Below are 24,304 nucleotides of genomic sequence, written 5' to 3'. Positions count from 1 at the left end.
TAGGTACCTGAGTCTTTATAGCTGCACAGTATGTCATTTAGTTACTGTATCAAATTTTATTCAACTAGCCTTTCACTGATGGACGTTTGGGTTGCTTCCAATCTGTTACTATCACAAATAGTATATCTGTCTTTTTTATTTTTTAACCAGTGTGTCATTGAAATGGACTCTTAGAAGTAAAATCGCTAATCAAAGTGTAATTGCATATGTAATTTTGCTAGATATTGCCAAATTTCCCTCCTAGATGTTGTACCAGTTTGTATTCTTGCCAGCAATTATGAGAGTGTCTATTTCCCCACAGTCTTGCCAGCAGAGTGTGTTGTCAAATTTTTGAATTTCTGCCCATTTAATAGGTGAAGAATGTTATTCGCCTGTAATTTCACTTTGTATTGCTTTTGTTTCGTGCCAGGGTGATCATTTTATCATGTGGTTAATAGCTGTTTGCATTCAATTTTTTATGATCCCTCTGTCCATATTTCTAACTTATATCTTCTAAAAAGTTGTTGGTTTCATGCTTCTTTTTTTAGAAGTTATTTGTATGTTAAGACTATCATACTTTGAATCTAATATAAATTGAAATATTTTCTTCTCACTACAAACTTTCTTTCCATTCTGAATATGTGTGTGTGTCTGCGTGCATGCCCCAAATTTTCTTTTGTAATTGTTGTCCTATTCATCAATGTCTACTCTGGCCTGGATTTAGAATAATGGTTAGGAAAGCTTTCCCTACTCAAGCTCAGAGAGGACTTCTCTTGTGTTTCTTATGATGCTTATAATATATTTGTATGGTATCATTTGTTACATTTAAACCTATAATCCATTTGGAATTTATAGTGATATATTATGCATAGGTTAGATATAATTACATATTTTATATGCTTTTTTAGAGAAAAGTTTCTTTCCTTCATTAATATGAGATGGCATCTTTATCATTTAGTAAACTTGCGTATGTAATTAGATCTCTTTCCAAATGTTCTGTTCACTTTCCCTGGTTTTTCTGAGTATGTGCCATTACTAACATTACACGTTTCATGGTATAAAGTAATGTATGACAAGGCTAAAAACCTCTTTCTTTCTCTTTTTGTTGTTGTTCTCAGGGTTTTCTTGTTCATTCTTTCTTGTTTGTTCTTCCAAACAAATTTTATATTTAACTTACTTAAGTTCTGAAGAAAGAAAAAAATATCATGAGAAACAGGATTTTTACATAATTGCAAATATGTTACTTCAAAATAAAAAAATTATAGTATTTTTAAATAAATTGGAAAATGTTGTTAATATTTTTCTCCCCAAATTTTATTTTTTTGGAAATTATCCACATTTTACTCCATAGGAATTTATCAGCACAGAAGTTTGTAACAATTTTGTTCAAAACTGATATACTTCCAAATTCTTCAACACCCATCAGTGTAGACTTTACCATGTAAATCATGCTCTAGCAACATCGTACAATGGTGTGCAGTTGTGTTGCTGTTAATGATGGTCTGCTACTTGACTTAAATAGACTATGGCAATACATCTTTAACCAAAACATTTAGCTTAAAGTTAACTCATAGAATATGTTGATGAAAAAAGTGGTACCAGATGAGATAAGCAAAAAAAAAGGTAATTTTATTCGGAAACTATTGCTTCACTAGGGGAAAAAGGAGAGACCATATCTGGATACCGAACAACTCTGCTAAGACAAAATGTAGGAGAGTTTTTGTGTTGGAATGGGGAATCGTAGGCCACCAGTGTTCCTAAATAGCTTTATCTAATATGAAAGTTAACTTTCTCCTATATTCACCACATGTGTAGTTTTACGACTTGGAGCATGTTCCCTCCCATCTTCCACAGAAACTAGGAGAGGGGGGTACTGTCTTCCTTGATGATTGCACTTCATAGGGATTGCTCCCAGGTCCTTGGGGAAGATGTTCCTGGGTTGTAAAACCTGCAAGAGGCCTTTTACAAGATTTATATCTCAGAGGGACAGTGAGAATTTACCATTACAAGTTTTCTAAAGTGAAATGCTCCAAGAAAAGGGAAGTTAGGGGCCTGAGGCAAGAAAGCAAAGCCTGTCTAAACTTTCGGCAAAAAAGTAATTAATTAATTAAATTTAGGCAACCTGAGGGAACAGTATGTCCATCTTGGTCAAATATTTTGTAACGCACACGCACACACACACAGTCAGTATTGTGTGGTGAGTAAGTGAGGGTAGATGACCTACATAATTCACAAGTCCTTGGGCAAAATGAAAATGCAGCTTCTCCTGTTCAAAAATTAAGAGTTTCAAAATGGCAGCCACAGAACCTTAAACTCAGGGCTCTTCTGAGTATGGAGCCCTGTGCAGTGACACAGGTCACATACCCACAATGCTGGCCCTGAAGGCAAGGTTTGAATCCAGATTCGCTGGCTATTGGAGATTGAATCTTGACCATTCTAATCATTAACTGGGTAACACTAGCATGCTTACTAAATCTTTCTGAACTCCAGTTTCTTGTGAATATTTGGGGAGGGGACTGAAAGGGCAACTAGTTGTTGGTGATTGCGAGTTGTAGTAAACCATGTAAAATTCTCAGAACAGTGGCACTTAGCAAGAATTTGAGAACAAACTTTTATTTAAAAAAATACAAATAAATTGACCTTCACACAAATATTTTTTACAGGTTTTTCACAAACATTTTAATATGTTTAAAATTAATTTACTTCATGGAAGTTTAAAAAAATTGGCGTCTGTATATAGTTATAAATCTATTTTGTGCTGTAGGTTTTATTATATTTTTTCACCCTTAGAATATTGAAGAATAAAGCAAGATTCAAGCTTCCCTCCCCCCAAATGATAAGTCTTTTGGCTCAATACTTGTTTTTGAGAGAGAAAGAGCAAGAAAGAGGGCACATGGGTGAGGCTGGGGAGGCAAGACAGAGAGGGAGAGACAGAATCTTAAGCAGGCTCTGTGTCCAGCAGTGATCCCAACACAGGGCTTGATCTTATGAACCCTGAGGTTATGACCTGAGCTGAAAAAGAGTCAGATGCTTGGGGCTCCTGGGTGGCTGAGTTGGTTGAGCATCCGACTTCGGTTTAGGTCATGATCTCACAGTTGGTGGGTTCAAGCCCCGCGTTGGGCTCTGTGCTGACAGCTCAGAGCCTGGAGCCTACTTCGGAACGCGTGGCTCCCTTCTCTCTGCCCCTCTCCCTCTCACACTCTGTCTCTCAAAAAAATAAATAAATGTTAAAAAAAAAAAAAAAGAGTCAGATGCTTAACCGACTGAGCCACCCAGACGCTCTTCAATACTCTTAATTGTATAAAAATATTTTTACATTATTTAAAAGTATGAAGATTATTTTGTACTAAACTTTTAAAGATACTTGGAACTACATCTTGATTTCCCACTATGATGAATAAATGTATCTGCTTATGCTAGCTGAAGAACTAAAACTTCATTATACAGTTTTCTGTTAAGTATTGCACACATAAGATTGGCTATGTTTTTCTACAGTCACAAATACACCAAACTCCTCAGTAAGTCAAAGCTGCAAGCACCAAGTTCTTGGAGACTGACTAGTTTCCTACACACTGTCTTCTCTGATACACACTGTCCTCTCTCAGAGCAATGAAACCGTCTTACTAAGTTGTGCTGTGTTATTATTGTACTATTTTATGAAATAAAATTTACTGTTATTTAAGATAGGACTCTAAAATTAAAATCATTATTTAGAACTCCTCATTACGTTATCTTGGTCAAGTTTTATACTTAGTTCGGTTTCAGAAATTGCGCTGGAGGGTTTCTCTGTTTATGTAGCAGCTCACACAACGTTTGAATAAACAACTAATATTGTCTTTGTCAAAGTTTTGATAAATTTTCTAGCAAAATCATCTATTTCAAAGATAATTCTTTAACATTTTAAGGTGTTCAGAAAATAGAAACCTATTTGAGCGCTCTATTGCTTCTTTACGCAAATATAGTGATGCTTATAAAAATCTATCTCACATAAACTTTCCAAACTACTGGAAGAACTACATTGTGTTTGTACCTTCTGTAAATCAGATTTTAAGTTTATTTTTTATTTTTTAAGTTTATTATTTATTTTGTGTGAGAGAGGGAGCAGAAGAGGGGCAGAGAGAGAGGGGGGGAGAGAGAGAGAATCCCAAGCAGGCTCCACACTGTTAGTGTATAGCCTGATGTGGGGCTTGACCTCACGAACCATGAGATCATGACCTGAGCCAAAACCGAGAGTCAGAAGTTTAATTGACTGAGCCACCCAGATGCCCCTTAAGTTTAGTTTTAATAAATAAGTTCATATTTACACTTCTGTTTCTGTATGTTTACCTTAATACTTGAAGAAAAATTATCTTTTATAAATCTTTTTATGGGAAAATTTGATTATCAATCAAATTATCCTAATTTCTATTCCTCTGCTTTCTGTAGGTTTTTTGACTTATCTCTTCCTAAATTCTTGTATTCTTTATTCTCTCATATGATGATAGTACAGTGAATGAGTATATACATTGCTCAAAGGACAGATTTGATGCTGATGTTGTAATGTTTCCTTGTTATTAACCTACAAACGTTTAGCATTTGTAGTTTTGAAATCTTTTTTTTTTTTTTTTTTTTTAAATTTTTTTTTTTCAACGTTTTTTATTTATTTTTGGGACAGAGAGAGACAGAGCATGAACGGGGGAGGGGCAGAGAGAGAGGGAGACACAGAATCGGAAACAGGCTCCAGGCTCCGAGCCATCAGCCCAGAGCCTGACGCGGGGCTCGAACTCACAGACTGCGAGATCGTGACCTGGCTGAAGTCGGACGCTTAACCGACTGCGCCACCCAGGCGCCCCTTGAAATCTTTTTTGAATTGTGTGCAATTTAGAGTCTCTGTAGGAACATGCATATTTGTGAGGGCAAAACAAGGGCAGAGGCAGCAACACTGTCTCCATTGTCCCAGTTTACAGATGAGCACCCAAGAGGCAGATAGAGATAAGGTTCCAGCTTTCTGATACTTTTCCAACCTATCTCTATTGCAAATAACAAAGCCAGTAATACCAAAAACAGAAGAATGAGTGGGCTGTATTCTCAATTCTGCTTCATAATTAGCAGCAATTACTTTATCAGCGAGTGTTTTCCTTCAAAATTCTTTTGTGTTTTCTTCCTTTAGTGTCATCCTGGATGATCTAGTGAGATTTTGAATGAAATGCCACTGGAGGTCACTGGACAGATACTATTTGAATGCAGAAATCAGCAATTATCATTTAACTAGGTAAAGAAAGAAAGAATTGTATTATTCTAGGAAGTCTTCCTTCAAATTAAGCAAATTATTTTAATTGTTAATAGACAGTCAACAGGACCTTAATTAAATCAGTTGCCAATAATTCTGCCTATGAACTGAAGTCAGTTTATTCATTGGTATTTTTTTAAACCACAGAGTAAAACTTCTACATTTTAACTTTTGATTTGATGTCAGTGGTTAAGTTTTTTTCACCCTGAAAATGATTATAGCAATCTTCAGTGTTCATAAGTGTAAATTTCACTTATTTGAGGCTCAGTAACTCTGGTTTCAGTTTCCTACCCAAAGCCACAAAATCACTTTGAAGAGCACCATATAACTAAATTAAACCATCAAGTCATCAAGCTGGGAATGTCACACCCAGGAGGGTACTTCAGTGCTTACGGCAGCTACTTCTGGGCTCCAACAAGAATTTCCCAGAGCTGAAAGCATTCTCGGGCTCAGAGACTTCATGGAACATAAACCTTTACTTCAAAAATAAACTTTGTATTTTGAAAACAAAACATTTATTGTTTGTGTAAAAGGTCCCTGAGTTTTGTTAGGAAACATTTTAACAACTCCGGTTTATAAAAATACCGTGAGACAATGATTACAAATGTAACCTTCACTTTAAAAGAGCAAAAGCAATTTGGGCCCCTTGGTTTTAACATTGTGTTACTTGGCTGGTTGCACAGAGCACCCAGTTGGGCACAAAATGATTTCCGGAACTCTAATTTTTTACTTTATACTTTTTATATGGATTTTTATTTCTTAGTGACTAGCTCTTCCTCTCACAAATAAAGGAAGAATTACCGAATGTGTTCATACGTACATGAAATATTGTGAAATTTTAAAAAGGAGGCAGTTTAGTTACAGCTGTTTTCGAATAAATTTGTAAATAATATCTAAAAGCAACTTATTACATATAGGGCTGCCATATTTCACAATGCAGTACAGTGTGTTCAATATAAGAATAAAAATTAAATGTATTAGGGCCCTTATAACTAAGAAGCCGTTTGCTTTTAAATAATGGTTGCAGATGGTTTCTACTATTTCTGTTAAAATTTCTACAACCTGAGTTATTACAGTCTAAAATTTAACATTTTTAAAGCCGTATAGAGCTTATATACAGATTTTGTACATTTCTTTCTCCAATCACCAAAATAGTGGAGTAACTGCATAGATACTAATATTCTGAGTTGATGCTAAGTTTTGAGCAATATGGTTTGAGAGTACATTTAAATAATATTTCCAGGCACTCTTAGCTTTATTTTCAAAGCATCGACACAGGAGTGATATATAAATGATCGTGAATTAATAATAATAAACTATCACTCTTGAAGCAGAAATTTTGATCCTGGCTCACTCTATTTACTGAATAATCACTTCTGGACACTAATTTTTTTTTTCTGAGGAACTTTATAATGTAAGGCTATTCTTTACTCCATAAATGTAGATTATACTATATTCATAATTCTTTTTAAATGAAAGCCTTCAATATGATCATTTCCTGGAAATGGTACAGGAAAAGACGGAAAGTGAAATGATCAAGGTAGGGTATTAACATTAGGGTGATGATATTTCCTTTCTGAGGAAGCTCTCAACTCTGACCTTGAGAAATGTGTGACTCCACTGGACAAAGTTAAATGGGCAAGGAAGTCTTTATTTTTAAAAATTTGTTTCCAACATCATTGAAGCATAATAGACAAATTAAATTGTGTTTATTTAAAGTGTACAATGTCATGATGTGACATATGTATACATTATGCAATGATTACCACAATCAAGTTAATTAAATTAATTGTATTTACTATGTCATATACTTGATTGGTTGTTGTTGTTTTATGAGAACACCTAAGAACTACTCTTGTGGCAAATTTGATGTATACAACACAATACAGTATTATTTTTTTTTTAACATTTATTTATTTTTGAGACAGAGAGAGGCAAAGCATGAACGGGGGAGGGTCAGAGAGAGGGAGACACAGAATCCGAAACAGGCTCCAGGCTCTGAGCTGTCAGCCCAGAGCCCAATGCGGGGCTCGAACTCACGGACCGCGAGATCATGACCTGAGCCGAAGTCGACCACTCAACCGACTGAGCCACCCACCCAGGCGCCCCCACAATCCAGTATTATTAACTATGCCCACCAGGCTGGACACTAGGTTCTCAGGATTCATTTGTTTTTAACTGAAATTTTGTAACTTTTGATCACTGAGCAGGGAATGTGGGGCAAGCTGAGGGCAAAGTACAAGCTAGCACCCTGCCCCCAGGTGGGATCTGAGTGATATTCCTCTGATACTCCTGGCTACCTAAGAACAAAGGAAATGGGTGTAAGTGCTTGTCATAGTGATGTGGGAAACTAAGGCAAACAAGAAATTAAATCCCCTTACTGCCTGCAGCCCATTGACAAGTCCTTCAAACAGGCTGAGTGACCGCCCTCTGAGTTCAGTCAGCTACCTTGATGATGACACTTTGGATAGTGGCAAACTATCCTGACCCCCACACCCCCAGGATCCTGTAAGTCTACTTTAACATATAGAAAGTTTCCTTTGGAGACTTACTTCCTTTATCTCAACTCCCCCCAAGATATATGCTGGAAATCATACTCCAAGCTTATGGCCCCCTGATATACATCTGAAGGGTCTTATGACTGAGGTTTTACTAAACAGTAATAAACAGCTAGCCCCTCAAGGTCCTGGAATCCTTGCTTCCAAAATTCCTTAGACACTTACTCTATCCCTGACCCCTTCCCAACCTGAGGTTATATAATCAGTTACCTGTCATGACCCCATGCAGCTCTTCCTGCCCATTGGGTCCTGTTCCCATGCTTTAATAAAATCACCTTTGTGCACCAAAGACATTTTCAAGAATTCTATCTTGGCCCTTGGCTCCAAACACCCCACCATCACCTCTAAACTTCTATCTCCCCATTTCGCTCAACCTCCAGGCCCTGACAACTCCATTTCTACTTTCTGTTTCTGTGAGTTCAACTTTTGTTTGTTTGTTTAGATTTTATACATATGTGATAGCATACATTTATCTTTGTCTGGCTTATTTTATTTCACTTAGCATAATGCCCTCCAGTTTCATCCATATTATTCACAAATGGCAGGATTTCCTTCTTTTTTACGGCTGAATAATATTTCATTGTGTATATATACAACAATTGTTATGCCCAGAATTCGTGATCCCCAAAGACCACTAGGGAGCCAAGTCGGATGCAAAAGCAAAAGAGCCTTTATTCGAGCTAGCTCGAGCTCAATCCCCTACCTGCACCGACGCAGCGGTGAGATACCAGGGAGAGAGAGCGAGTTTCAAAAGCACAAAGGTTTTATTGGGGCCTAGGGGCAGTTGGTGAGGTAATGGCTGTGGCCTCAGCCAATTGGCTGGGGAAGGGTCGGAGTCCTGTTATGCAGGTCACTGGGCGTGTTTTGATCAGGAAGTTTGAATGGGTAAGCGGGAGGTTACTCAAGGGGAGGAGGCGTGGTCTAGGTGAAGGACACAGAACAAGATGGAGTTGGCCGGCATAGGCCCGCCCTTTCACAATGAATTTAGCCATTCATGAAATGAACAAAATATATCTTTGAGATATAGATATATCTCTGAGATACTGATTTTGTTTTCTTCTGAGATATACTCAGAAATGGGATTGCTGGATCATAGGGTAGTTCTATTTTTAATTTTTGGAGGAAACTCCATACTTTTTTCTATATTGATTCTACCAATATACATTCTCACCAACAGTGTACGAGGGTTACCTTTCTCCACATTTTTGCCCACATTTGTTATTTCTTGTCTCTTTCATAATAGCCATCCTAACAGGTGTAAGGTGATATATAATTGTAGTCCTGATTTGTATAACTGTAAGAAATGTTTTTAAGAAAACCTATTGCAATAAGAGAGGCCAGAACTAAAGTTTGAACTCAATGCCACTGAAATAAAAGGCTAGAGAGGTTTTAGGAGCTGGAATGAAGGGATGATAACCCACCTGTGTTCACTAATTGACTTTACCCAAAGGAAAAGTACCCTCTCTCCTATCCTCAAGGCAGGAGGTAGTTTTACAATGTGAATCATGGCACCTGCCAAATTTAGGCTCATACTCTCCTTAGGAGATTGGGAAAAGGGGGGGGGGGGGGAGGGTTTGTTGTTTCCTTCAGAATTACATTTCAAAGAGATGGTTCTCAGGTCCTTTAGGAGAAAGACATTCCTGAGTTGTGAAACTGGCAAGAGGCTTTTAAAAAGATTTACATCTCAAAGGGGCAGAGAAAAGATTTACAATGACAAGTTTTCTAAAGTAAATGCAGTAACAAAGGGGGAGCCAGGTGTCTATAGCCAGGAAGAAGCCTGTCTAAAGATTAGTCAAGATGAAGAAAACATTAAGGCCATTTTGGTCAGTGAATTCTCTCTTTGAAACTAATGAAACATTATTAATCAGAAACTAAATCACATTTCAAATATTCCTCAGGCACTGTATAAATAAAGGATAATGTGGCAGGTACTTTTAAAAGTTGCAGAATTATTTCAACTCTACCTAAAAACTTTTTATGGAAGCATTGTTTATAGTGTTAGAGAAAATCTAGTAACTAACTGTCCATTGGTAAGAAAATAGATCAACTATGATGCACCCACACTATGGCACATTAAATGGCTATTGAAATGAATGTAACATATCTATATCTATTTCCCTTACAGAGTATCTAAGACATATTATTACTTGCTCAGACCAAAATACCTTGGAGCTGACATCTCTCTCACATCCCACTCCCAGTGGTCAGCAAAGCGTGTTGGCTCCGACTTCAAAATATGTCCACAACTTGATTAGTTTTCATTACCTGGCCCTGTAATCATCTCTAGTTTAGACTATTGCAATAGCCTCTTCATTGGTCTCCCTGCTCCTGGACTTTTTCCTCTCCAAAAATATATTCTCACAATGCAAAGTCATCTTTTAGAAACTTGAGTCAGATCAGTGAGTCCAGTCACATCACTAGTGACCCTGTGTAATCTGGCCCATTTCCTCTCTCTTCGTTTGTTTGTCTTGCTCCTTCCCTCAGCTCCTACCATACCAGCTCCCTTCATAGTCCTCATATTCGCACCCCAGTAAATTTGCACAGCCTGTTTGTTATGTCAGAACTGAGTTACTTTTATTCCAAACACTCACCCCATTTGACTCTGCACCACCTCACATTATGCTAAAATCTCACCTTCTCATTGTATCACCAGCTAGACCTCAGGACCTGGCCTTTACTGCCCACCTTCTTGTACTCGCTAACCTTTGTCTTACATTTCCCCCTAAGATCTTCTTTTTGGCTTTCCTCTTAACTCAGGAAGATGAAACCAGAAACTATGTTCCAGTGATGGTGACTGCCCTGACAAGACCTCCCGCTGGTCCAGACCACCCAGACCCTTTGAGAGAAACTTGATCCAAGCCTGCACAGATGGACCATGGAGTGACCTCTGGAATAACCTACAATTACCTTTACTTCATTATAATTCTAAAATCTTTGCCCAAGGAGGACCACCAGCCTCATTGACAAAACACACAATGTATGCATAGGCATGTTTCCTTAAGGCACATGTGTGACCTTATGCCTGCTTCTGCATAAAATGACAAGTCTTCTCTATCTAAATATTCACCCTAACCCTAAACAGAAGGAACCCATTCACCCTCTCTCAGGGAGTCATGGCTTTGGAAGCCATTCCCCTGATCTCCTTATTTGCTGTAAGCAAATTTTCTTTGTGGACAATTCAATCTGGTATAGTTCCTGACTCAACAAGGAGTAAACTCATGTTGGTTCAGTTACAGTTGAACTCAACTTGAACTGCCCCAGTTTAAAATGCAGGCTGCTCATTTTCCCAATGCACGTCTAACCCCCTTATCCTGGTGGCTTTTATCACTTCCTAGTAAACTTGTTATTTACTTAACTATATGTTTATTATTTATTTTCTGTCTCTCCCCACTAAAATTAAATTTTCACAACACTTGTTTATTCATGGTGTTGCATAGAACAAAGCCTGGCACAGAAGCCACTCATTAAATTCTTGTTGAATACATGAATAAATGAGACATGAAAGTCTTTGTCACCAGAATAAGGTGAAAAACCCATGTGAAATATCAAATCATAGCTCAGTGTCTTACTTATTCCCGAGTATGCTTTTTTAGTAGTATTAAAAATCTAACAGGTATTGTAAATATACAACAATCAAAAACTTTTAAAAATTACAGTTCTAATATTATGGAATTTGCTAACTGCAATATATGTGATAAAAGTTAGGCATAATAAGTCTACAAATGTGATTATTCCTAGTGCAATTTCTATTATTAATGAGGGAGCATAAGGCAAGCTGACAGGCTGCAAACACCCCCAGCCCTGTCCCCAGGTGGGATATGTGTGACATTCCTTGGGCACTCCTGGCTGCCCAAGCACAAAGGAAAGGGGGTAAAGAAATGGTTAACTGACTGAGACCATAGTCTCCATCTACTGACAAATTCTTATCAATAGCGTAATCTCCAGAAACCTATAGACTCTGTTTCCTGGAGCCCTAACATCACCCCTCCATAGTGATGTGGGAAATAAAGGCAGAAGGAAATGGCAGATAGAACTCAATTTCCTTATAACCTGCAGCCCATTGACAAATACTTGATTCTGGCAGAGTAAAACGTTTCTCCAGGAACTCCCTATGTCTTAATGCTAATGCCTTGCTAGAGGGAAACAACCTTAGCTGGACAGTAGCTAGGCCTCCACTAATCTGGGAGTCTTCTTTACCATATGGAAATCTCACTGGAAACTTCCCCTGGACTTTACCTTTCCCAACTCCATAGTATAGAACCAGTCTCTCCTCATGGTTCCAGGGCAGCTCTTGCTGCCCCTGGGTCCTGTCCCCATGCTTTAATAAAATCACTTAAAAAATAAATAAATAAAATCACTTTTTTGCACCAAAAACGTCTTCAAGAATTCTCTCAGTCATCAACTCCGGACCCTGCAGCCCCACCGTCACCCCAAAAACCTCATCGTTATGATAAACAATTACCAACATAAGTACAGATATAGGTCAAAACAGAAAACATAAACTCAAAATAAGAAATATCTTTTGACCCTTCATACTTATTGGGATGGAACTATGATGACATGTTTCTTCCATGAAGAATCTACACAAATCAAACAAAAATAATATTTACTGGTTATTTATTTGTGTAGCCTAGACAGGATTATTAATTTGGGCAGAAGAGTGTTTACTGCTACTCCAGGGGAAAAAAAAAAAAAAAAAAGAAAAAAGGAATGTGGCAGTGTACTCAACTGACTCATATTTTTTAAAATTATTGGGTCATCTAAATTAAAATAAAAATATAAATAAGCTAAGGTAAAGCCACCACAGGAAATAAGATTCTGGAACAATTTCTTGGCCTTTTACTTTTTCTATTTGAATTGATTCCTCTTAAGAAGGTTTTTTTTTTTTTTAATGTATATGATAACTTATAATTTGTGTGATAATTTATTATTTGTTTGATAATTTGTTTAATTTGCTTAAGAATCCTATCTGTATAAATAAATGCTATGACATTTTTGTTAAAAGACTGAATGTATTTCCTTTTCTTTCCTCTTTGTTTTGTTTTTAAAATATTCATGTGAAAGCACGAACATGAGAGTGTAACATGGGTAAACATTTAGGGGAAAAATGATTTTGAGCTACATGGATAGTCTCCTGTTTAAAAAATAGAAACAAGCAAATAGGGGTGCCTGGGTGAGTCTGCTGGTTAATGTCAGACTCTTGATCTCGGCTCAGGTCATGATCTCATGTTTCATGAGATCAAGCCTCATGTCAGGCTTCATGCTGAAAGTGCCAAGCCTGCTTGGGGTTACCTCTCTCCCTTTCTCTCTGCCTCTCCCTGCTTTCTCTTTCTCTCTCTCCCTCTCTCTCTCTCTCTCTCTCTCTCTCTCCGTCAAAGTAAATAATTTTTTTAAAAAAAGCAAATAAAAAGCTCTACCAACCAACATTATCTAGGACTTACTTTTTCTTTCAAGTTTTTTATTTAAATTCCAGCTAGTAAACATATAGTATAATATTAGCATCAGGTGTAGAATTTAGTGATTCAGTCTAGGACTTGCTTTTCAGTAGTTTATTTGTTCTTGAACTTCTCTGAGTTAAGCTAAAAATTTTTGACTGAGCCTTCATCAGCTTCCAAGAAATAAGATGTGAATAAAGGTGAGAAGTGGAAATACATTATGATATACTAAAGCTACCTTCTGGGAAATGTATATATGAAAATGACAAATCTTATATTTGTTGTTGGAAGTGACAATAAAGAAAGCCAGTATCTCACAGCACCTGAGCCCTGAATATCAAGCAGTAAGACATACAGATCCTAATGTCATATTATACAAGAGACATTATTCAGTAAGCAAGGATTATATGCCTTGGTCAAATCATAGTTCTTGGTTACAAACAACAGAAATTTACTCTATGTAAAGTGGAAGAACAGAGCCAGAATCACTCTGCAGGAAAAGGCATCCCATTGGAGAAACCTAGAAGCCAACAATAGCACCACGAAGGGATTGAACTGACCTTGTTTCTTTGTGCCACTCTTTCAGCATGGATAAGGGATCTCATATGGCTATGCCCTGGAGATGGCCAGGGTCTGGCCTCTTGCCTATGCTAGTGGAATAGGACACGGTCTCCCACCAAAGTGCCTAACAGTTTGTTCTATAAGTGTTAGATGTCTTAGATGACATAAATCTTTTAAAAAGTCTCCAACTACCTTTGTCATTAGTGTAATTAGACGATAAAAGACTGCAATGAAGAAAAAAAATCTAATTTGTTAACCATCTCTCCTTTAGCAAGCACTGACAGAGAAATTAGTTTATAACCAATTAACTTACCTGGTAACAACTGTTGCTTTGTGGTTTAATAGATTTTGTATTATTTCCTCCTCAGGAACTGAATCTTTAATTTGAAATATTATTTAAAAGGCAATTAAACATAGTAGTAGTTTTTGATCATGAATGAAACCCTCTTATGATGAGGTAATGTGAAACATAGCAGAATTGCTTGGAACCAGTTTGAGATCAAATTCTAGCTCAATGCCTTGCCTGTGCATGGACTTGAACACATTTTACCCTCTGCATCTTAGTTTGCTAATCTGAAAAATGAGAAGAATAATATTATCAATCTCAGGAAGTTTCTGTGAGGACTGAGTTTATATCAGTATGAAGGTGCCAGCAGGTGTCAGCACCATACATCCACTAGCCATCACTATGCTCTTTGCCTCTGCCAAGTGACTATGATCCCCGTTCACATGCTGGAAGGATGGGGTAACATTGCTATAATTGCACTCACCTTGCTCTTTTTTTTTTTTTTTTTTTTTAACATTTCAAGATGTTAATCTAGATGTCATTTTGATATGTGCCTCAAAAGGAGAGTTGTTATTTTAGTTTCAGTGATTTTGCCGATGGCCATCTGGCACATTGGAGTTCATCCTCAGGTGGAAGCAGGGGCCCTGAGTTGTTGTTCCAACTATTCACTACAACTGGTTACAGCTCTGGGCAAGCCTACTGACCCCAATTACCTCATTTACGAAAGGAAAAGCCTAAGAACTAGATCTTTAACGCTGCTTAGGCATTCTTCAGTGATGGCGCTATAGAACAGGGAGGGGTAAAAACACTCTTGAAAACTGAGACTATAACAAACTCTAGAAAATGGCTTGAGGTTAAGAATTTTAAGCGCTCTTAAGAAGTCACCTGCTAGGTAACTGAACTTACTCAAATTTATGAGTAAGTAGAAAACCTGGGAGTGGGGCTGGGGAAGCAAATCATCAGGGAAACAAAACAAAACAAAACAAAACAAAACAAAACAAAACACAAAAACCCCAGTCATGTTCAAGGGAATAGAGGTATGGAATTTAATGAGAAAGTAAGCGACCCTTGGCATCTGCGTAGATGAGCCTTGCAGCTGACGCATGCGCAGTTCACTCCCTGCGCTGCTGGCCTGGGGCAATCCCGACCATGCGCCGCAGCGACTCCGCCAGAGCTGACTTCCAGGCCTGGCGGGTCCCTGAGGGGAGACGCCGCTGCCACGCTGTGACTCAGCGCGGAAGGCCAGGTGCAATGAGAAGGGCTGGAGTTTGCTTCGTAGGTGGCATGGACCAGACTCTTCTGGTGGTTCTGGGACGGGAAGTCTCTGGGCCAGGGCACCCAGGTGTTGCTCATCCCACGGCTTCCTTGCAGCCCAGGTGAAAGTCTCAAGAAAAGAAAAGAAAGGAAGGAAGAAAAGGTAAGTGAAAAAATATTTAAAAAGTTGTAGTGATGGGGGCGCCTGGGTGGTTCAGTCCGTTGAGCATCTGATTCTTGGTTTGGGCTCAGGTCATGATCTCCCCTGGGGGTGAGTCATGGCTGTCTGCATGGAGCCTGCTTGGGATTCTCTGTCTCTCTCTCTGTCTGCACTGCCCTTGCTCACGCTCTCTCTCTCTTTCAAAATAAGTACATAAATTAAGAAAAAAATTCGTGATGAAATATTGACCTTTAATACACAAAGAAAACCAACAATTTAAGGGAAATGAGCCTTTAAGAAAAGAAAATGAGTAAATTAAATTAATTCCGTTAGAGGCTTGGTAAACCTGAGTGTTCAATGATGTAATAACCTCATCTGCTTTCATGGTTCAAGGTGTCATTGACATGCCTGTGACAGAATAATGTTTGATGTGTAAAGCGATTGTGTTTTGTCTTTTTTAGTTTTCTTCTTGTGCCCTCTCAGGTAGAGAGTGACTCTGAGTGTGCTTCCTCCAAAGAGAGATGTGGTAGGCAGTCAGCAGATATGCCTGGGTCTTTGGTTTCTTTGTTCCAAGTGCTTTGGAGAAACTTAGTGTTTTCAGTAGAGGCAGAAATGTCTGAGACAACAAGTGGGAACAGACTGGAGCTTTTCTCCAACTAGGATAAAAATAAAAGTCTCCTCGGTTGGAGGAAGGAAGGAGGTCAGTTGCAGGGATGCCTGTAAGTGAGAGGGGAGAAGGTCTCTATGTGAGACCAAAGGGAGTGAAATAATCCAGAAAGAGAAAATGTCTGTGTAATCCTGCCAGGCAGCTGGCCCATGGGCAACCCTACAAAGATTCCTGGTGCCAGAATATTGCAGAAGCAGCCAGGTGTACCCCATGCCACCCCAAAATGTCACCAGAGTAGCAGAGGGGGCTTCAGAGTCTAAAGTGACTGTGTAACGAGAAGGAGACACGTGAACATGGACTCCACAAGGACAGGAACTTTACCTTGTCCTCTTCTGTTTCCCCAGCCCCTAGAACATGTCAAGCACATAGTTAGATGCTCAGTTCATATTTGCTGTATAGTAAGAGATGTGTAATATGGGTGAGAACAAGATGTCTCATAGAAACCCAAAGGGAAAAAGGCCAGCTGGGAGGATAGACCCGGCAACGTAATCCTTCTGGCCCATATTCTGGAGGACTAGTTGCTTCCATCATCTTGCACCACCTCTGCCTTGATGACCAAGTACTACATACTCATCAAGGAATTTAAATGCAACCTCAACAAAGTTGGAGAGAGATGTGCTGGAGATTAGGTTTTTGCCACCTTTCCAGAATGGAATTTCGTATGAGAAAGTAGCTGGTTTATTTTTCAACAGTTATTTATTGAACCCCTATTATGTGCCACACTTCTAGACAGTGGGGATATATAAATAAATGAAAATAGAGTTATAGAAACAGAAAGTTACGTTTCTTGTGCAAAACTAATGTTTTTAATCCCTTCAAAAAGCCAGGTACTATTTAATGTATTATGAGTAATAACTCCAGAGAACCCTCAAGTAGGTATTATAGAATACATGATTACAGATGGAACAACTGAAGCAGAGAACAGTTAAGTATTTTGCACAAGATCACAAAGATGGAAAGGACTCATGATTTGAACCGAAGCCATTTGGATCTAAATCTCATGCTCATAACTGACTTTATGAACGGAGATTTATGTTCTCTGCGTCCTGATGACTCAAAACTACATCTGTAGCCAGGACCTCTCTCTTGGACTCTACATCCCTACATGTTTACTGGATAGCTCTAATTACATATTCCATAGGTACTTCAAATTCAGTTTGAACTGAACTCAAAAAATAATAAAAACTGAACTCAACACCTATCCTACCAGGTTTGCTTGTTTTTATTTTCATTATTTTATTATTTTGTTGTTGTTTTGTTTTGTTTTTCCTCAGGGGAAGGCATCCCTCTCAGTCTTGTTGGCCACTCCAGAAATCTGCTATTCTTCCTTTCTTCCTTCTGTCTCCCTTACTCACAGCCCAGCCTACATCTCATCAAACACCAGATCCTGTTGCTTCTTACTAATATCTGCTAAGGCTCTTGCTATCGGTCCACTGTCCTCTCTTGTTTGCATTATTTTAGTGGCCTTTAGGCTTGTTCCTCCAATCCAAACTTGTGCCTTACACGATCCAGTCAGACTAACTTTTATGAAACAGAAATCTGACCATTTCACTTCCATGTCACTGTGGCTTCAGGATGAAGCCTAATTTCCTTGAACTACCATATGAAACCATCATAATATGGGTCCACCTGGCTGTCCAAGCTGCCACCTCTCACTCTTTTCCCTTTCAGTCTTACTGAACTAATTGGAATCCATCAGATGCACACACTACACCTTTGCAAATAACTTGTTTCATTAAAAGTATCCTTTATCATCTTAATCAGGTTAAAGCTGTTTTATTGTTATGGCCTCAGGGTAGATGTCATCTCTTTTGGGAAGTCTTTCTTAACTTCCCCAGACTAAGGTGAGTGCCCATTCTGTGCTTATTACTGTTTACTCCTCTGTCTTCTAAATACCACACTTTCTTTGGGGCCTAGGACTGTATTTTGGTAGTTGTCTATCCTGATTTTTCAGCATAGCACTTGCTACATAGGAGTGCAATTACAAAAAAAAAAAAAAATGTTGAATGAATGAAAATATAATTACATTAATTAATTCCTGCTGGGGAGTGAATACGGAACGAACCAATCCAAATATGGGAGAGAACATTTTTGAAGCAAATTTGGCATAAGAGGATTGTGAAATTAAAACAAAGTGGGGTCATAAATCTTACTCTAACTAGATCAAATTGAACATTCTGATTTTCTGTCAGCCAAAATGCAAAGCAGCAGCCACAGCTGACTTTTCCTTGAAATCCAAAAATAAAAACAGTTTTCCCTGCATTAGTTCATTTCACTAACAAGTACTAACAATTGAGTATATCAGCTTCTAAAGGAGCAAGCAAAGTTGATCAGATTAAAACACTTATGAACAGGACTTAAACCAATAGAACCATTGAATACAAAATATTCCTTAGAATGATTCTGGTCAGCCAGGGACTCAAATATCTGGCTAAGGTGATTAAATCTGAATATATGCTGAGGAGTAAGTACTGTATAAGAAAATCTCCCTTCACTGGGGCACCTGGGTGGCTCAGTTAAGCATCCGACTCTTAATTTCAGCTCAAGTCATGATCTCATGGTTCATGAGTTTGAGCCCCATGTCAGTCAGGCTCTGTGCTGGAAGAGCTTGGGATTCTCTTTCTCTCTCCTTTTTTCTTTGCCCCTTCCCTGCTTGTGTATGTTCTCTCTGTCTCTCTCTCTCAGAATTAAAAAGGAAAATAAAATATCCCTTCAGGACAATAGAGATCTTACCGTGGTTTTTAAACTCTCTAATTATACAGAGTTAGATAACTCGCTTTATTGTTCTTGTCCTTAAATTGAGAATAACAACGTCTTTTCTGTCAGTTGCCTGGAATATTGTGAGGCTCAAGTGAGAGCAAAACAGAGAATTCTTAAAATCTAAGGTGTGCCAAAGTATTTGAGAGTGTGGTTTCTCCTGTTTGAAGACCAGTGACGTGGAGGTTAAAGCAGTGGTTCTCAGAGGGTGTGTTACCACCCTATACGATGCATTTTTTAGAGACCTGTGTATCAATTTTATTTGGCAATAATAGGAGCTGCTGAAGTTAGATCTGAAGTGGTCAGTGATACAGGGTGGTCTATAGTGAACAGAAAAGTCTTGTGTAATGAAGAATTCTCTAGCCTGTGGTAAGAAAAATTCTTTGGCCTACAAAAAGACTTTATAATGTCTTGAAGTTAATGAAAAATCTATTACTATCATCAGAAGCTAAAACAAGGGCCTCTGCAAATGTTTGTCTAGAGCACAAGGATGCCTGACCAAGGGGCCAAGTAAGGCCAAAGTCCAGCAAAACCATGTGCCCTGGCTGACAGCTGTATTCAGAAGGAAAGGGTACCTTTTAAAAAATTCACTATACGTGCATATGGAATTTAACTCCATTACATGTATACCATTAATATCTTTTTGCACTGTTTAATATACATTGAATTTTAAGAAAGGCAACTACCATGTAAAACTAGGGAATATTGTGCTTTGGAACAATCTAACAAGATTTTTTCACCATTAAAAAAAATCATATCCCAAAGGCAATCGATTACAGTATTTGAGATACCAAAATCTCTGATTATCAGTCTGTCTTGTCTAACTACTGTCTATCTATTATTTATCATTTATCTATCTTGAGCATCTAATTGAAGAGGACTTCTGATACTCAGTAGTTACCCAATAAACTTTAGTTTTTGAAATTTCTTCCTTTAGAACCCTAACTATTTATTCAGAATAATAAAAAGACAAATGCTTTCCCACCTGATTTCCATCAGTTAGAAATAATTCTTTGTTCTGTCAAAGAGGTGAAATATTTCAGATAGTACTTGGGTTGTGAGTGGATTCGAGGAAAATCAATATGATAACAAATGCTATGCTCGAGCCTTGGCAGAGAGCATAACATATGCCCAGATCTAAACATTCCGTATTTATTATTCCAAATGTGACTATTTTTTCACTAAGATGCTGCCAGTTTAGAGAAAGTGGCTTGGTTTTTGTATTTGGAGGGAAAGATATTCTGAAAGATCACTAAAAAGAATTTCATGAGGCATCCTCAAAGTAACTACAAAGCCCTGTTTTATGACATTAAATCTTTGTAAGGACACTTCAAAACATTGGGAAGAAAAGATTCATGCTGACATCAATAAATTATCTCTTAAATGCTTCTACTGTGTAACATATAGAAAAAAGAACATTCCAGATAAATAGTTAACATTACTAATGGACTAAAAGAAAAAAAGCAATGTTTCCATTGTATTGGTTAGAGACAACCTTTCTACTTCTAATCAAATGGAAAGATCTTGCCACCTTTACCCTAAGTTGCTCAACAGCCTAGTGGACTCGTGTTTACATAGAACATTGCAGTATATTACTATTTAGAACACACTACAGCCAGACATAAGATGGGCATCTAAATTCACCTGGGGAAGTCAGAGAAGAAGTGGAATTTCAACTATTTTAAAGATGATATAGGAAGTCTCTGGAGAGAGAAAGGTAAGGAGGACTTTCTCAGTCAAAGAACTTAAGAAAATATTGGGAATCATGGCAAAGGTATCACAGATATTAAAAATTCCAGTTGATAGTTTATTCTAATAATGATAACAAATAATGGAAATCACTGCCAACATTCATCAACCACTTACCAAATTCTTCACATGCTATGTAATAGGGATTAAAGGCAAAAACCATGCCTCACAGAAAGAAAAGATGCAAGAGAAATGGACTTTATAGAAGAAACTCAAAAGCAGAGGGTTAGCAAGGTGGAACATACAGTCCCCTGATCTGGCTTTATCTGCCAGAGTGACAAGCTGAGAGCAGGATATAGTGTACAAACTCTGGGTTATGCTCCAGGAAGAGGTCCCTACGATCCTGTTTCTCAACCTTTTTAGAGCATGAGAATACAAGAAGCCTCATGATGATATGGCACTTAGTGGCCCCGTGTAAAGAGAAGATTTTGAGCCACTCTCCCTGCTGGGGAGACCGTGAGAGCCACAAATCCCAGCTAGCTTGGTACCAGGCAATCTTGAGAGAGTCACTGATACCAAACATCCATTATTTCATTTAATGATTATAATTATCAATTCATAATTAAGGAAATGATTCAAGTTCCAGCTGTACCATTTGTCACCTTGAATAATTTATGAAATCCAAAGTCTCAGTTTTCTTACCTATGAAATTAGAATATTACTACATGTGGCATAGCATTGGTTTGATTATATTAGATTAGTATTAGATTAGTAATTAGACTAGTATTGAAATAAGTATTAGTTAAAACATTGAAGTATCCTCTGTTACTTGTGTCCCTCTCCTCCTCCCAGAGATATAGTGTACCTATACATCTATCTTTTAATGGTAAAAAGTATCAGTAAAGCTTTATGATGAAGTGTGGCAAAGGGAATTTAATCATAATAATACAGAAATTTTAGGTGGATGAGAAAGAGGATATTTCTGCATTTTGTTTTCTCTTCAAAGAAAAACGAGGGAAGTATTTAAAATTAATGTAATGACTTGGATCTATGAATATTTCCCTAACCTCTTACATGTGCAAAGCAAACTGATATGTAACATTAGAGGACTTTGAACTACTGAGTCTGCAGCACAAGTGAGATAGCCACACTGTGGTTTTAGAGGGACTGTTATGCTCAGCAGAAAACCTGGCAGAAGCCGAAGAGTATGATGTACGGATCTCCTAAAGCTGATGGCGAAAATAGAGCAATAGTCTTAGAGACTCAGATAAAAGACCTATGCCTGTGGAGTGGTGATAAGCAGTGTGGCTGCATATTTTCAAGGATTTGGATTCTTTAGGGGTTTTGCTGCAAACTGGAGACTTCATGTTTCTTAGAATTTTTTGTTGTGTGTGTGTGTGTGTGTGTGTGTGTGTGTGTGTTGTGTCAGTTAAGCCTCTTTCTCTTAACTTAGGTAGGGTAATTCCAAGTCGTAAAATTTGATCTGGATAATATTGTCCTTCCAAAAGTGAGAAAAGGTTCATGGCATGTGATGCAAAACAGCTTGAAATGTTACCAAGGTTTCTTGTTGGAGTTTAATTACTTGTCTAAGTCTAAGCCGTATGATATTCCACCACAAAGTGGAAAAGGAAAGGTTCTCTGAAAATCCTGTTAAGGTCTTCTGGGTCCACGCATGAGCTATCATTAGATAAAATGGTCAAAGTTCACAAAACAAAGAAATAAGACTCAGCTTCATGAGTTCACTTTATTATGCCCAAAAGAACTGCATGCATTTTACATTGCTTTTAATTTCTTTTACAGAAAAGGAAATGTAACAGCATTAAAGTGTTAAACACAGCCTCAGAAGCTGCTTTATGAAGGTGATTGAGGTTTAAGCTAGACATGGCTGCAACTATAAAAAAAAAAAAAAATCCTTGAGGTCAAGCTGGTTTATGTATAATTGCTTTTCTTCTTTTTTGTTAAAAATGAAAATTCATAATTATGTGGCAGTGTTTAGTAGGCATTTCTAATTCGGTCTTTCTCTTTGCTTTTGCTCCTCCTTTGTGCATTTTGCTTCGCACAGAACCTAGTTGCTTTACATATCTTCTGAACAAAGAACCCACTGATAATAAAGGCACCGAGCACATTTTGTCAGGCAGTCAACAGGTATTCTTGACCAAGGTGGCTGTAATATTCGTTTATGGTAACAATGAAAATAAGAAAAAATGTAGAAGTTAAAATTATCACAGAGAAAATAGTTATAAAAAGATTATTAAACTATAATATACATACATACATACATTTTAATTTTGTGTATGTTAAAATTTGAATAAAAGCTCTATATTCTACAAATATTTTGAAAGCTTTAACTTGAAGTCTGAGAATTTTTCTATGATACTGCTTTATCAAAATAATAGAATTTTCATTAATTTATTTCAAAGACTAATACACTTAAAAAGAACACTTGCAAACTAATCTTACAGATTAAAAGCCCACACAACACCTCAGTCCCACCACAGACATGAAAATGGGTACATGTCTGATTTTGTGTATCTTCAGTCATTTCTATGCATAGCTATATATGGATATATAGCTATGCATACAGTTTATATTTCAAAAATGAGATGCAGTAGTATTTAAGATATTTTTCATTAAACAATATATTATGGCCAATATACCTTATAATTTAAAACTTCCTTCTACCTCCTGATTTTAAATGGCATCTCTGTATATCATCTAATTGTAGTTTAAAAAAAATTGTTTAATGTTTATTTATTATTGAGAGAGAGCATGAGCAGGGGAGGGACAGAGAGAGAGAGGGAGACACAGAATCTGAAGCAGGCTCCAGGCTCTGAGCTGTCAGCACAGAGCCCCACGTGGGGCTTGAATTCACAAGCCGTGAGATCATAACCTGAGCTAAAGTCAGACGCTCAACTGATTGAGCCACCCAGGTGCCTCTCTAATTATAGTTTATTAAACCAAACCTCTGTTGTTAGCTATTTTCTATTTCTTGTTGCTTTAAATGAAACAGTAACTAATATCCATATATAGGGGTATGTACATGTATATGTTTATCTACATTTCTTATTATTTTGCAACATGTTTCTAAAGTAATCTTAAATCAACACCATAGTTTCTATTACTTTTGTAAAGTTTGTGAGATCAAATGGCAGGCATCCTTAACTCAGTTTTGTCTTGAGGGGTATCATGGCAATTCTGCCTCTTGGCACTTAGCTTACCAATTTACATGAAAACTACTGATGGACTGTGATTGAAATCACATTAAACTTGGAGAGAATATATATCTTTATAAAACCGTGTCGTCTTGAACACTGACATGGTGAATTTGTCCATTGGTTTTATGTTTTAAATCTTCCAATGAAGTTTAATTTTTTTTCATGTAAGTCTTGCACATACTTTATCATGTTTATTCCAAGATGCCTTATAACTTTTCTAACTATTAAGATTTCATTATATACTGATAGAAAATTAGCTGAATTTTATTATTCGTTCTAAAAATATGCATACTTTAAGCTATTTGTTCAGTAGATCCTATCATTTGCTTACTGAATGAGTTTTCTTCTTTTATTTTAATTCTTTTATCTCTTCTTTATCCTTTATTTTCTTTTCTTAAGGCTCTAAATCCTGCAGTGCAGTGTTGAATAGTTTTAGCAGTTTTAGCAGGCATCCCATCTCGTTTTTGATTTTAG

The sequence above is a fragment of the Panthera onca genome, chromosome A3, assembly GCF_046562875.1.
Source record: "Panthera onca isolate mPanOnc1 chromosome A3, mPanOnc1 haplotype 2, whole genome shotgun sequence".
NCBI classification, from domain to species: Eukaryota; Metazoa; Chordata; class Mammalia; order Carnivora; family Felidae; genus Panthera; species Panthera onca.
The sequence above is the reverse complement of the archived record's forward strand: the minus strand, read 5'-3'. Positions refer to the sequence as shown.